The following is a 17,195-nucleotide window of genomic DNA, read 5'->3' as shown; positions in this document are numbered from 1 at the left end:
TGTACTTTCTGTTATCATTTTATGACATTATTCCGCAAAGTTGATTTTTACCTTTTGTTTTTGACATAACATATCTGTATATATAGAAATGGAGAAGCGCGGGACAGAACATGGTAAAATGAGAGAGAAAGGGTATGATTTTCGACGTTCAATGTCGATATTGGTTTTTTTTTAACTCTCCCCAATATTCGTTATATGTCAGGAGAGCGCACAGTGGCTTCAAATGACTGGTAAACCTATCGACAGCGTCAGCACGTGATGAAAAAGTTGAGATAGTTAAGAACCTTACGTTCAATCACCGATAATCTACTTTTAATTGGTTTCAATTGGATTTCCCCGAATATATATATATATAGAGAAAGAGATATATAAAAGTGAACAGAGTTACGATCGAGAATCTATTAATCACAAACAAAAATCGTGTTTACAAAAACTCATCAACCACATGCGAGGATATTTAACCTCAATTTATCGCTCCTATATTCTAATTAAGTGTTAATTAATTATTATTTTAATTAGCCGAACGCTAATTCAATCGACTTAATTATATGTTAATCGAAATTTCAAAACAGTCAATAATTTTAGTACGGAATATATTATACCCATATATGTAGACACCGCGGAGAAACACATATATAAAATAAATATAGGATTTTTATTCATTTAGTGCAAATTTAATGTCTAAATAATTTATTGGTTTAATATTAAATTTCCTTTAATTAATACGGAAAAATATAAATTTCAATAATAAAAAATAATATTAAGGACCCGTGTAGAAATCACCAACGTATGCCTAAAATGATAGTTGGCCCAACATTGGTCCTACCTTGGCAGCCCTTGTTAATATATTCTAGACTGGTCCTAACTTGGACTTAGCTAGAACATCTAGTTAAGTGTTAGAAAATTTTTTATGAAAAAAGTGATTAAATTTAGGATTTGTAAAATATTCTCAGATAATACTTATTTAATGAATTAATAATTATTTATATAGTTTTAATTATTTATTAATTTGCAATAAATATTTAAAGACATTTTTCCATAGTTATATTTGTTAATTTATTTAATTGTTATATATATTGCCAAATAATATATTTCAAAAATATTTTTGTTGAATTTTTATTTGTTTAAACAATTTATTGTTCAATTCAATTCCTGTTCAACGAGTCATCGTGGGAAATTGTAATTTTAATCCAAGGATGATTGAGACGCCTTTTATCTGTTGGAAAATTAATGATTATCCATTAAAGATTCATAAAATTATTTCAAAATTTGACGCCTTTTTTTTATTGTGTTGTCCATTGACTAATCAGAAGATCAAAACCTAGTACATATTCCTGAAAATCCATGGCCCGAGGATATTTTATATTAATTATATATTATGACGAAATTGATGTTTGTCTACTTATCTATTTTCTACAAATTATATAACCTGGGTAGAATTCAACTAGCCTTCCGTCTTCTAAACGCGAAGCTCCTGTACCTATGGCCCATTTGAATCGTCATACGAACCTGTCAAGCATTTTATATATTTTGTGGATTCATTCCCGTTGTGTTTTATTATGACATAGTCCTGACAGAATACTATTAGAAGATAATGGAGGAGAGACTTTTTGGATTATCTATTTAATTTTGAAACATCTGGATAAAATAATAAAATATTATTATTAAGGAATATTAAAAGAGCCCTAAAATACCCTTACAACACGTCCCTGGATCAACACACGAAAAATAGCAGAAGACAATTGAATGCCGGTGCATGGTTACCGATTAATAACATTAAAAACAAAATACCAGATATCGTCCTCTTTTGTCGGCAACCTCCGAAAAACCAACATCTTGGAAAAAGTTTTATTTTTTAAAATATTTGTTTTGTGTGTTTTCGCTGTGCCATTACAATTTGTGAAATTTCTTTTGGTAAGATTGTTTTCTTTTTGAAAAATTCAACAAAGGAAAAATATATATATGTATATATTATTAAAAATTTTCTTATTTTCTACTTTTAACTTATTTTGTAAATGATTTCCTTTTTCTAAATTTTTCTTTTCATTGATAATTATAATTCATTTTTGCATGTTTTAATTGTGATTTCTTTCTTATTTAAAAATGTTTTCTTTATTATTTGAAAATTGTAATTTTGACCCTATTTCTCATTAATATTAGTTTGTATTTGTGACAACTATGAATTCCCCATTTATGTGTTTTTACCATTTCCCCAAAAATCTCTTGATAAAATTTTTATTAATTGTCATGATTTAATTTATAAAAAAAAAGAATTAATCAATCTTGGAAATTCCGTGACAAGTGAGCACAAGCGTCTTTCATATCGTTCGTTTTGCTTATCTTTTACTCTAATCAGCCATTTTAAAAAATCATGTTATAAATAAAATAAATGTTTAATTAAAGTGAAATTTATATTTTATAACTTTGTTAAATTATTTCTATTAATTCAAATTAATTTTTTTTGTGACAATTCTTGCAGCCTCCTTTAATATATCCCCCCTCTCTACCGATTTCTTTTGAGTAGCCGAGGAAATCAAGTCGTTGTGATTTATTATTATTTTTTTTGTGATTATTTGATCTGGCGCCCGCGGATAATTTTATTAATTTAATCTTTCAATTATTAACAACGCCAGTGTAACCTAAAAACTATTTCTATTTAAATAAAATTTTGTAATTTCACTTACAGTGAAAGTTCGGGATGATTTCAAGTATTTTTGTAAAATAGAATTAAAAAATTATAGTGACAATTTATATAGACAAATCAAATAAAAATATCTAATTAGGTTCGGTAGCCGCGGTCGTTAAAGCGTTCGTTAGGTCCCTTAGGTCCTGTGTCTGGGGTTCGATTCCCGTAGGGTTTAAATTTTAATTCAACTCTCAGAGTTTAATTTAAAACTTACAGGATATTCCTTCTAGAAAGTTAATATTAATTGTGGTTAAAATTAATTTTTTTAATTATTTATTATTAAAACTGGTCTTAACTAGGCACCTAAGTTAGGACCAGGCTAAAATCGCATCACAAACCATTGTAGGACCAAGCTAGAATGCCAAACTTGGACCTAGTTAATAATAAAGCAAAATAGATAGGACCAGTTTTTATTTTCTACACGGTCGAGGTTATAGCGGAAATAGAATTAACATTAAAAAATGAATGAAACTTAATCCACTATTAGATAAATGTTTGAAAATTATGTCGATAAATTTTTGAGAACTCAGTCAGAATTTTGACTGAAACGAATTTTTATAAATTTCAGAAATATTATTTCACAAAAATATCATTTGTCAAAAGTTTTATTTGTACAAAATGTCATTTAATAGAAATTTTGAAAACGCCGATTTTTCATGTGACCGAACAAATATCTAACAGAAAATTTTTGGCGGGAATTTAAAAATTAATTACACTAGAGTCTCCGAAGAGAGGACAGGAAGAGTCTTAGACCTCTCTACGGAATTCGTCCTTGACGCCGAAAATTGTAAATACTCCAGGGCCGTATATCGTATCACAGAGATGTGTTTTTTTAACATAATACATTCTATTACATACATAAAACACTGCGCGAGAAAGGTACACTAAAAACAAACGCTCCTGAGTTCACGTTCCTCTTTCTGATCCCGCCCATCTCTTCCCCCCTCACTCCTTACCGCGCCGCGTCACTACTTAGTCCTCTCTTGGGAGACTCCAGTGTAATCACAATTTTTGTTGATTATTTCTGATTGGTTAATTTTAAAATTCGCGCCAAAAATGTTCTGTTGAATATTTGTTCTGTCATTTGTAATTTCGGTTAAGTAAAAAATATGAATTATTAATGATTTGAATAATAATTAAGTTCATAAGTTTTGAAATTTAGCGCGCCATTATTTAAGTTGTCAGTACCGTTTCGATTATGCGATTTTAGGTTAGTTTTTGAAGCGCAAACTTTGAAATATGAACTAATAAAAGAAGTATTCTTTAGTAATTCTCAACAAATATATTTAGTAAACAATTAATTAATTATAATATTTATTTGTAAAATAATATTTAATGATTATAATATTATTGAAACTAATTTTTTTTTCGTGTTGTTTTATTTATTTACTTTTTTAAAATTTTATATATATATAAACTATAGGTATTAAGTTGAACTTTAGCCGTAATTTTTGTATTAGACGAGAAGGCAGAGGACAGGAATTTTCGAATCTCGCACAAAATACGCTGCAGTTTTTCTCAAAAGCTATTTCTGTAAATAGGTACACGTAGCATTGAATCGAACTTCGTATGCTTGTCTCTATCTTAGCTATATTTTTATTTACTTTTTTTTAAGAGAAGCCGAGTAGAAATTGATATTTTGATGAAAAAAAAAAAAATAAATTATCTTCCCATATGTTGAATAAAAAGTCTCAATTTAGCAGACTTTTGAAAAATAAACTCTTTTATTTTAAATTAAATTCCATTTTTATATTTTGTCTCATATATTTTATATTATTTTTATTCATTTATTCGAAATTTATTTTTTTTTATTTAATTTGCAAATATATTAAATTATTAATTAAACATTTCAATTTTTAAAAATATTTTTATTTGCATTTATTTTATTATTTTATTTCAATTTTATGAAATATTTTTATATATTTCAAATAATTTTTCATTAATTTCGATGCTAATGAAACTAAATTGGATCATGAGAAGAGAATTTTATTGAGCCCAGTAATAAAAATTGTTTATTTAATATATTGTTATACTATTTTGAGCACTATAGTTAAAATGATTGACATATTTTACATATATATTATACTTTTCAGCTGACTCGAGCAATAAAATTGACAATTCTTTGCGAAGATATTATATTATAGATTTGATTTTTCTATTTTTCAGTTATATACCTAGATACGGTATATAAGGAATCCGCATATATATGTAAAATTTACGACTTGATTTTTCCACTATTCTCTCATAATTTTCCATTTTGACGTTTTATCGTTGAATGAATTTTTCGTTTCTTTTCAATCACGTCGCCATTGAAATTTCGCGTATCTGTCAGCTTTGCGCGGGCAAATAAGTTTGAAAAATAAAAAGCACTCTGCGGCCTAGAAGGCGCCCGCCAAAAGTTCAGACGAAATCTATAAATTCATATATATATATATAAAGATAAGCATAATCGGAAAAATTCCTCTGACAAACCCCGCGATGACTAGAGTGGAAAATACGCAGAAAAAAAAATATACTAGAAACGCTTCGTCACCCAAAGTTCATTTATATAATTAAAATTTTATTTTATAATTTATAAAGTATAATATACAATATAATATCGATTGAGAAATTCATATATTTTTTAATATAAATATAAACCTGTAAATTTTAAAATGAATCTATAAACTTAATTTTCAACAACATATTCGAGGATTGAATCATGATTAACATGATCATTATGATCAACATGACCTTCATGATCTGCATGATTAATATAATTATCTTGATCACTATAATCATCCTGATCAATATGATCAGCCTGATTAATAAAATCATCTTAATTAACATGATCATTATGATCTACACAATCAAAATTATCATCTTAATCAATAGATTGAGAAAAAAAATTTAGTGTTTGCAAACAAAATTGTTTGATTAGGCAATTTTGGTTCTTGTAACCAAATTTTGGTTGGCTGAAACAAAGTCGTAAAGTCATCTCAACCAAACATTTGGTTAGGCCAACCAAATTATTTGGTTAAACAATTTTTAAATTCCAACCAAAATTTGGTTACGACAACAAAATAATTTGGTTAACACAACAAAATAGTTTGGTCTAAAAAAACCAAATGATCGTTTGTTGTCCTAATTAAAATTTGGTTTCGACAACCAAATAATTTGATTCGTTCTCAGCTCATAGCTTAAGAGAACAGTTAGTTTAAATCTCTCATAAGGATGGGTAGTCCAGTGGTCGGAACTCCCGACCTTCAGTTTTAGAACAGGTTCGATCCCAGGCGGAGATGAGATTTTTCAAAGTCCACAAATATTTCAATTGGATGAATATAAATTCAATGTTAAATTGATAATAAATAAATAATGAAATAAATAAAAAAAGATGATTATGATTATATTAATCATGTTGATCATAATGATCGAGGTGATAAAGATGAATTATAATCATGTTGATCAAGATGATCATGATCATCATGATAGTTAATTATGTTCGTTTCTGACTTAGGACCTAGATCTTATTTTGAGGTTATGCTCGTCACTTGACCTACGACTGTAGAGTTATTTCTATACCTATACCTATATATATACGTGGAAGGAAAACGACGCGAATGAAAAGAAAACATATAGTTCATCTGCTCAATATAAAGAAAGTGCGGTACTTTTTTTTATGAGATCCAATCGTTTTCTTATATACTTTTCTTTAAAGCTTGTTATCATTTATTTTCTACCCGCTACAGCACGATGTATTTAATAATCAGTCGTAATACCGTACGAGTAGCTCAAGATTTTCTTATAACTTATAACAATAATGACAATCTTAAATTAAATCAAAATTTGTTTTTTTAATTTATTATTTTTTTATAATCAAATTTATACAATGAACATTTTGATTTTTTTTAACTGCAATAATTTTGAATTTCATCAAAGTTTTATTGTTTCAATTAAAATTTTTAATTATTTAAATTTGTTTACATATTTTTATTGTTATGATAGTAAAAGTTTTACTAGTCTATAATGAACATTTTTTGTTAAACAAAATAAATTTGTTGTAGATTAAATTTTTGTTATCAAAATAAACTCTCAGCTTATACGTGTTTTTTAATTTTTTTTAATTTTTGCTTATCCTAAGATATAAGAAAAATTAATTTTAACGGCGTATGCAAATTTATTCACATATTTTCTTTTTTATTAGTATTCAGCTGGGTATTGTAATTCTAGATCCAATATTGAAAATGAAGATTGTTCCTCTTCCTTTTATCCATTCAATTTAAAAACAATTCACCTTCACTTCTGAATTTGAAATTTTTCGCACCGTATGTCATTGATTGACAATTTTCTCTTAGGAAACTTTTATAGATCATTCAAATGGAAAATATTTTTTATAAACTACATATGTATTATATTCACAAAATTTCACTCTCAATAACACTCTCATAAAAAAAAAATTTTATATAATTCCAAATATAAACGATTACTTGATTATTATCAAAAAAAAATATTCACTTTAATCAAATAATTTTTATTTGAATTAAATATACTAATATTTGAATTAATAATTTTTGTTGTTAAAAAAAATCACGGTACGCCAGAAGGAGGTTTAAATAAAAATGAATTATTGGCACTTAAAAATTCTTTTTGATTATGATTCTAAGATGAATAAAAAACTTTTCTCAATAGGTTTTAAAATCAGCTTACGTGCCCAATTTAAAACAAATTGAGTTTTAAATATTTTAAAAATAGTGTTTTATGAGGAACCAGAATTTATTTAATGTATACTTTTATGCGTATAGATAATAGATGTTTTAGATTTTGGTTCATATTTTATTAACAATGAAGTTATTTTCTTGTTTCGTTTTTATATTTATGCATTAAGAGTGTCGAACGGTATCTGAAATTCTTTGGCAAGAAGAGAGCTTTAATTATCGTTCTGAACGTGAAATAGTATTGATTTTAAAATACTTTTTTCTCGAAACACGAACACTTTTAACAAAATCAAACAAAATCCTCATCTTATAAATTTCCTAAATCCAAAAGACTGTACGAATCCATAGAAAAACATGGTTGCAAAACAAAAAGTAGAAAAGTAATCTAATAACAGCTGCGACTTTGTGCGCCCTGCATGCTGCTGCCATCTGACGGCGACAGGAGGTAATGTACCTGTCATTATATTACTTTTCGTTTTGCAATCGTGTTTTTGTATGGATTTGTATAATCTTTCGGATTTAGGAAATTTATATAAGATAAGGATCTCTAGCAGCTTTTGTAAAAAGTGTCCGTCTTTCCAGAAGAAAGTATTTTAAAATCAATTTTTATCATTTTCACGTTTAGTGCCGTTTTTATAGAGCGATAATTAAAGGTCTCTTCTTGCCAAAAAATTTCAGAGACCATTCGACTCTCTTAAATAAATTTTGTCACTCTTAAAATCGTTCTTTTAACATTATAATTTAATTTTTTAAAATTGGACACAAACACTACAGCAATATAATTATTTATATGTAAAATTGAAAATAAATAATTATTTTTTCATTTATTACAGTATTTATTAGATTAAATAAATTCTGATTCCCCCATAAAACACTGTTTTTATATAAAAACTCAATTTTATTTAAATCGTGCACGTAAACTGATTTTAAAAACTATTGAGAAATGTTTGTTATTCATCTAAGAATCATAATCAACCCTCGAAGGCAAAAGTCTTCACGACAGTACCGAGGGTGGATCAAAGGGCTCCCAAGAAGGGTTGACGGGTTTTAGTGGGTCGGGGCTGGTAGTAGTTCGCCAGCTTATTTTTGTTTATTGTTCTCCTTTTTTTTTTTTTTTTTTTACCAACCCCACATAACCTTGGCATGCGGAAGCCAAGGTATCTGTATACAGATTTTCCCAATAGTCCCTAAGCAAAAAAAAAAAAAAAAAAAAAAAAAGAATCATAATCAAGAAGAATTTTTAAGTGCCAATTCATTTTTATTTAAACCACCAAACTTGAAAAAAAATTTGTAGTAGATATATAATAGTTGAACCAATTGAAATTTTTTTATTTTTTTTTTATTTCAGTATTTTGTCTCGCATTTGAAAAAAAAACAGACTTAAAAATCATACCAAATTTTTTTCTTATTCCATATGACTCCCATAACAGAAGTTCACTTGAATTTTTGATTTTTGTTAATTTGGTTAATAATGACAAGCTGTCCCCATTTACCCCAAAAATTTGAAAACTCAGGGTAAATGGGGACAGCTTGTCATTGTTAACCAAATTGATAAAAATTAAAAATTCAAGTGAATTTCTGCTATGGGAGTCATAAGGAATAAGAAAATAAATTTGTTATGATTTTTAAGTCTGTTTTCTTTGAAATGCGAGACAAAATACTGAAACTGTTTGACTTTGATTTTCAAGTTTTTATGCATTGAGCGATAACTTTTTTTATCTTGCTGCCAATTGTCAAGATAAAAGCTTGGCAATACTCAAAACCTCTTGCAGGTAATCTGAGGTTAAAATATTGACGTTGAACTTAATTTTAAAACTGTAAATTAAGCTCCAAAACCTCTTGTCCCCATTTACCCCAACTGACCCTACCTACATTAGAAGTAAAAAATAATTTTACGTTGCAAATTAAATTTTTTTTATTTCAATTTATCTGCAAAAGAAAAAAAGAAAAGATATTTTTTTTTCCTCCCCACTAAAAAATGTTGTTTAGTACAAATATCAATCAAATATATTGTTGTCAAAAATCAAATATTTTTTATCAATGTAAAAAAATATTGAAAAAAATTGTATACAGTATTAAAAACGTTTGTTCGTTGCGACAAAAATTTAAAAAAAAAATATTGAAATATTAAAAAAAAAATCAATATTATATGTATAGATAAATCTAAAGCTAGCGTTAGAATTTCAAATATGTGCATTTGTGAGAACTTACATTTTGGTTTTAGTGCACAAATGTAACTTTTTTCGTTTTATTCGTTCCAATTTCTATTTTCGCTTAATAAAAAGTGCTCATGAATCTACATCCGCGTAGATTTTATGTCGTTTGCCTAAAATAGGTCTCTCTCTCTCTCTCATCTATATATACGAATAAAATTTTCGTTGCAAATAAATATAGACATTGAATTGAAACCTTGTCAACATCAATGGATCAATGTAAAGCGAACAAGCTTTTTTCACAGGTGAATAAATACTCGAAAACAAATGGATTACATGGTTCTCTCTAAGCGTAAAATAAAAGGAAATTTATTACCTTGAGCTTTTATAGGGCGTCAACGAAACTTCACTTTACGTTTACATTATTCGTTGCTTTAGATGAGACTTTCGTTTTTTTTTCACGAAACGTTTATCTCTCCATTGTCGAGTTTTTTTTCCTAGCTCACAGATGGAACAAATACTTATATATATTCTTTTCCTTAAAGAATAAGAAGAAGAAAAGGGAACGATGAAGAGAGAGAGAGAGAGAGATGGAAAGAAATGAGAACAAAAGAAAGAATACGATTGAACGATATCTGTGATTCGAGGAGGAAAGAAAGAAGCAATTTAACGAAAGATAGAACAGAAAATATTGCAAGCTTGTTTCCTACAAGTTCGACAAATCATCCGTAAGATGAGAGTTTCTTAAGACTTTGTTATGCTTCATATCGCAAGGAGAGAAAATTGATTTGAAATAAGTGCTACTTTTTTTTTCTCGGAATTCTTCCTCATATGTTGTTATTATTATTATTATTATTATTATTTATAATTGTTATACCAAAAAAAAAAAAAAAAAAAATCGATCATATTTATCTCAAATCATGCAGACAGTCCGATGGATATATTGAGAATTATCTTCGCACAATAAAATATGTATTTCTTTGTACAAAATAAAGAAGCACGTATTTTTCGGATCCATAAATAAGCTTTAAAATTAATTTGTTAGATTTTGACAAACATTTTTTTAACTAGAATTTATTTTTAGAATATTTGGAAGAATTCTTTTCAATACGAATTTTGATTTGTTCAATTTTACATTTGAGAGAATTTTTAAAACGCTGTATTTTTATTTTACATGTTTAAAATGATTTCTGAATAAATATCTGGACAGAGAAAGAAGGGAAATTTTTAAATTAACCAATCTCGTTAAATCAACCAATTTTGTTGATAACTTCTATCAACGAAATTATAGTTGGCTAATTTTCAAAAGCGCAGCCAAACTTTTTTTGCCAAAATTTTTATTCGGCGAAATTAAAGTTCTGTAAAATAAAAATTCGTATTTTTAAAAAATTATTTAAAATGTAAATTCGAATAAATGACAATTCAGTTAGAAAAAAATTCTTTCTAATATTTTGGAATTTTTGAAACATCATTTCACTAGTTACTAATTGCAAATCAATTATTTTTGATCAGAATTTAATTAAATTATCTTTGAGTTAAATATCTTTAAGTTATTTTCAAATAACTGAGACGAAACATTCAATTTTTTTTTAAATCCTTTTTGTCATTAAAAGTTGTGAAATAAATAAATAATATCCAAAAAAAAGAAACTACTTTTTACAAATCAGGAATTTGTACTCTAGTTTGATAATCCATTGCAATCTCAGGACGCAAGAAAATTAAATTTAACAAAAAAAAATTAAAGCGGGGATCTGTATTTATTACACGGACGCAGAATTTTGATCGCGTGACAACGTTTTTTTATTTTATTTGAATTAAATAAATTGTACTTGAACCAATAATTTTTGTATTTGAAACAAATACCATTACATTGACTCAAATAATAATTATTTGATACAAATAAATATTTATTCGAGAATGATCAAGTAACCGATTATTTGAATCAAATAAATTTTTTTTCAGTGCATAAAATTAGAATAAACTGACAGTAATTTCTAAACAATTAAATTTAAAAATATTCAAAACGTAATGCCACAATATTGCCAATTGCTGAAATTTTGCACCGGAATAATATCAAAACATAACCTCAATTATGGATTTGCTCCACATTTTTTTCCTCATCGAATAATGATACGAAAAGAAAACAAAGTGACAGCCATGTTTATTTTGACTATTATACATATATAGGTATAGTGGATACTGTCAGCAGTGGCGCTGCATACTAACATGTTAAATCTTTAACCGGTCGGTAACATAGAAAACTATAAAAAAAATTTATTTCCAACTTTGACAAAAATAAGTTTGGCATCGAGATTATATCGAAAATAATCAAATTACCCAAAAGTCTTGAAAATATGACTTATAGTTTTCGAGTTTTGGCCGGCGATATGACTGACTGGCACCCTAGACCTCGTTGTCACGTCAAAAAAATTATCATTTACAGTATTTAAACACACAGGAAGTTCCATTGTTTTTAAAAGTTGTTCACATTCAGAGCCCCCAAAAAAAGCAGACTATAAATCTTTATAATTTTCTAAATCATCGCTTTTTTAATACTCCAAACTGGTTGGAAAAAAATTTCCATTTTTAAAAAGTTTTTTCCCATTTGCCAGAAAAAGGGTTGTTGGCTGCATTCTGAAATTTTATCAACGAGAATACTTTCTGACTAAAATTCATTCATTATTTTTAAAAAATTGTTTTTTTTTTTAAATTAAATTTCAACTGAAATTTTATTATAATGGGGTTTGAATAAATAGTTTATCGACACGAGGCATCGATCTGTTGAAACACAAAAAATATTATCAGTTAAATCAACAAAAAAAAAATTGAGTTCTACATTGTGAAGCAAAATAATTTCAGAATAATTTATAAAATTGTCGTCCCGGAATATCCTCTTGTCTTAAATTTCTGACCCCTTCTCCAATTTTTTTTTCTTTTTTTTTTATATATATCTTGATGCATAAAAAAACCCTTAAAGAGAAGTGTATCAGAAGCAATTTGGCAGTTTGCATGACTCCCGTGTGGTTATATATATACGTATACATATATGACGCAAGGAACATATCAGACCTGCGATTCATTAAATAATGAAGACCCTTGGTCTCGAAATAAGAAAGTAAACACGCAGACATTCAAGAAAGATTGTTAGGGCAAACTATATTATTAAACAATTAATTAAAATTGCCCTGAGGTTTTGTTCCAGTTTTAACAAAAGTTCAATTATTCAATAGATAAGATGTCGAGCAGAACTTTCTTTATAGATAATGCGCGCTATATTCTCAACGTAACTGTTAAAAAGAGAATTTAAATATTCAAAATATTCTTGGATTATACTTTACAAAATTAACTATATATTATATTTAATTCAAACTTGGTATATCTTTGCTTTACAATCAAATAAAATATAAATTTTGTTTGATTCAAAGTTTACAGAAAAAAACTAAGCATAATTTACTTTAATATTAATTTTATATAATTTACAAGATTCTGCAATACTACCAATATGAAAATATCACAATGTAGAAGGGTCATTCCATTTTATTTCACCTATAGTCGTTGCGGCCTATTTTTAGAAAAATTTGGTATTTTGTATTAATGACTTTAAATATCCGTACAATTCATTTTTGACAATTATTTTATGAAATTTTTTTTTATTTACGTTGAAATTTAGTTTTTAAGTTGAGTTGAACGGAAAATAGGTTAGTTTGACAGCTTTGTAAATTTTATAAAAAAGAACAGAAATAATTCAGTTAGTCTAATTTACCAATGTTAATTGATAATTGTGTAAAAAAAGCCAAAATACTACGTGAAAATTAATATTCAAACTTACCTGTAAAATGTCAAAATTTGTCACATTTTATTTATATTTTCCAAAAAAGTTTATAAATATTATAAAATTTATTACTACCTAACAATAAGTACTTTCCGCATGTACACTGAAAGAAAATTCATACTACTAAGTATTAAACTCATATTAGAGTTTAATATAAATGTTACAATTTAGGGAAAAAGTGCACCTATATTGATTACTATTACAGTTTTTATGAAAATATATAATGAATTTAAGAGTTTTTATTATTTTAAGAAATAAGAATTAGTATATTTATTTTAAAAATTAGTATTTTCTTTATGAATTCACAGAATACGAAATATTATAATAAATAATTTCACAAAATAGTAAGAAAAATAACATATATCCGTATACTTATTTCACATTTTGTAAAACTTTATATTAAAAGTCACGGATTTTCCCGAGAGACTACGAATTTAACCGAAGTTCTGTCTGTTTGCGGCTTCGTGTCCTACTCGAACTTCTACGACTTGATCCGATTTTCGAAAGTGTTGTTAACCAGCAGAACGTACCTATCAACTGTCAACACACGTGTTTCAAATGTTTATAGTGTTTTAAATTCTTTTTAATTTAAATTTATTTTCAATTTATAAAAAATGTTTTATTAAAGTTATTTAATAATAATAAATTTATTATTAATTATTAAATTTATTATTATTTTTATTTTTTGATGTCATCTTTACAATTATTTAATTTTTATTTGCAATAAAAATTTTTATAACAATCATAATTTTTAATCTGAAAAAAAAGAAAAATCTATATAAACAATTAATAATAAAAATGAACCCAGCGTAACCTCTATAAAATTACACCATTGGCACTAGTAAACTATTTTTTATTATTAAGTTATTATACACGGAGAGAAAAATCTGCCTTTTATAGTATAGAAAGGTTTACATTTAATGCACAGAAATTTTCTATGCTATATAGGCATGAAATTTGAGTAATTATAGTACAATCGTATGTCTTTTTAGCATGAAACTTGTCTATGCTAATAAAGTTTGTCATATAGCCTCTTATTACATACTTATTATACTTTTAATCCAACGGCGCCATGCGAAGATCGCACATAACATCATCCTACTATGTTTGCATAAGTTCTATGCTTTTTCGGGGATAGACTCTTGCAACTGGCGATTAGGCCACGCCCACCTTTACTTAATTGGAACTGCTCTAATCGCCAGTTGCAAGAGTCTATCCCCGAAAAAGCATAGAACTTATGCAAAAATAGTAGGATGATGTTATGTGCGATCTTCGCATGGCGCCGTTGGATTAAAAGTATAATAAGTATGTAATAAGAGGCTATATGACAAACTTTATTAGCATAGACAAGTTTCATGCTAAAAATTCTCAAATCTTTGCTCTATTAGTATGAAAAGTTTAAAGAAAAATAGCAGCAATCTATTTCATACTATAAAAGGCAGATTTTTCTCTCCGTGTAAGTAAACTTCTTTCTCGCAAGTGGTAAAAATATTCAGTAGTTAGTATATAAGAAAACGATATATGCCGACCCCCAGCGAAATTTATCGTTATGCGTATAGAATTGTAAGTGTAGGTTTCGTTGCGATCGTGTAATGTCTATGTATAAGCGAAATGAACGTGCGTGTTCATTAGTATGTGTATTAACCTGTATCGTAAGTGTGAATGTGTTGTTCCTAGTCTCACTCCTCTTCCTCCCGAGAATTAACGGAAACGTCCGACAGTTTCCGCTTTTTTTCCCTTTTCTTCCGACATTCTGAATTTTTCGTATAAAGTTTTACAAATATTAGAACGCTACATTCCATATAATGCAACAACTCTATGAGAATTTAATATAATATTTTCAAATATTGGTAATCTTTTTACGTTCTTTCTACAATAATTATTAATATTTGAAAAAAGATTTTAAGTTGGAACTTTAATATAAAGTATATTGAATTTTAATAAAAAGTACACTTTTCCCTAAATTCTAAAAGAATATATTAAAATGTAATACGCATTTTGTTATTTTTTCCTATGAAATTTCTTTCAGTGTACTTTCACATGATATGTTGGCTTTTTATTTTTATAATATAGAAATATGTGAAATTTTACCTTGAATATTGAACTTTTCAGGATTTTATCAGATTTTGAACACTTATATCTTCGCAGGCGATTAATGAAAAAATCCCATTTTGGTATTAAAATTTAAGTTAAGTTTTCTTTATTCATCTTATCAAAATTTGGTGATGGAGAACGAGCTACTTTTTATTTTTATTCACTTTAAAAAATCCACCTTAAAGTACGAATTTAAACGTTAAAAAACAAGTAATTTTATAAAACTGAAGTTAGTTTTCTCAATATAGATTTATTTGTATGAATTTTATTTATAAAAATACTTGTTTTTTAACCTTCAAATTCGTATTTTACAGTGAATTTTTTAAAGTGAATAAAAATAAAAAATAGCTCGTTCTCCATCACCAAATTTTGATAAGATGAATAAAGAAAACTTAACTTAAATTTTAATACCAAAATGGGATTTTTTCATTAATCGCCTGCGAAGATATAAGTGTTCAAAATCTGATAAAATCCTGAAAAGTTCAATATTCAAGGTAAAATTTCACATATTTCTATATTATAAAAATAAAAAGCCAACATATCATGTGAAAGTACATGCGGAAAGTACTTATTGTTAGGTAGTAATAAATTTTATAATATTTATAAACTTTTTTGGAAAATATAAATAAAATGTGACAAATTTTGACATTTTACAGGTAAGTTTGAATATTAATTTTCACGTAGTATTTTGGCTTTTTTTACACAATTATCAATTAACATTGGTAAATTAGACTAACTGAATTATTTCTGTTCTTTTTTATAAAATTTACAAAGCTGTCAAACTAACCTATTTTCCGTTCAACTCAACTTAAAAACTAAATTTCAACGTAAATAAAAAAAAATTTCATAAAATAATTGTCAAAAATGAATTGTACGGATATTCAAAGTCATTAATACGAAATATCAAATTTTTCTAAAAATAGGCTTCAACGACTATAGGTGAAATATAATGGAATGATCCAGAACATAACCTATTTTTTTGTACAGTTTTTCTATTCAGGTTTATTTTGAGTAACGTGAAGTTGTCTGTTAACTCATTTTAATGCAGATCTCATAATGAGGTGCAGCAAAAATGAGTTCAGTTTTTTTCTATATGAATTAGTATAAGTGACGTTCCGCGACAAAAGGTACCTAAGCTCCAAAAATTTTTAGGTTATATTTTGTGATAGTTTTGTCTCAATAAAAATTTCTATTTTAATTAAGTAGTAAAATCAAAAATATATTTTATTGAATATTTTAGATGTAATAAAGACTTATTAAACATCAATAGTTTGTATAAAAAAGTTGACCCTCTTTATGTATTTTCAATTCAAAAATCAAAAATATAACCTAAAAATTTTGGGAGCTTAGGTACCTTTTATCGCGGAGCGTCTGTTAATAAAATATAAAATAATGAGTGGAACATCTGAATTGTGACACTTTGCAGGGAATGGTAGCTTTTTTCGATACAGGGCGGGGAACTAGAATAGAGAAGAGTAGGGTGAGACAGTTGTAAAACATATAAATATATGGCATCTTACAGACGTTCTACTGGAATTACAGTGGAAATACATGCGCCTGTTCTAAACTAACCTTTAAGTTTAAATCATTAACATATTATAATTTTCATTCAAACAAATAGTATTTTTAAATGAAAGTGATGTAGATATTTTTTGTATAATAAAATAAAACTTATAAACTGTGTTAAATTAGTAAAAATCGATCAAACAGATATCTATATTAAAATTAAGAATTCT

General features: G+C 26.8%; 1 protein-coding gene across 4 annotated transcripts in view; it reads left to right on the top strand.

Annotated features, from left to right (window-relative positions):
* LOC127280842 (connectin-like) overlaps positions 1 to 17,195 on the top strand; it is a 497,564-nt gene that overhangs the window by 472,312 nt on the left and 8,057 nt on the right. The gene's annotated exons all lie outside the window — the stretch shown is intronic.

The sequence above is a fragment of the Leptopilina boulardi genome, unplaced genomic scaffold (assembly GCF_019393585.1).
Source record: "Leptopilina boulardi isolate dan_hultmark-lab unplaced genomic scaffold, ZJU_Lbou_2.1 LbouV2_255, whole genome shotgun sequence".
Taxonomy (NCBI): Eukaryota; Metazoa; Arthropoda; class Insecta; order Hymenoptera; family Figitidae; genus Leptopilina; species Leptopilina boulardi.
Note: the sequence above shows the minus strand (reverse complement) of the source record. Positions and strands in the feature narration are given on the sequence as shown.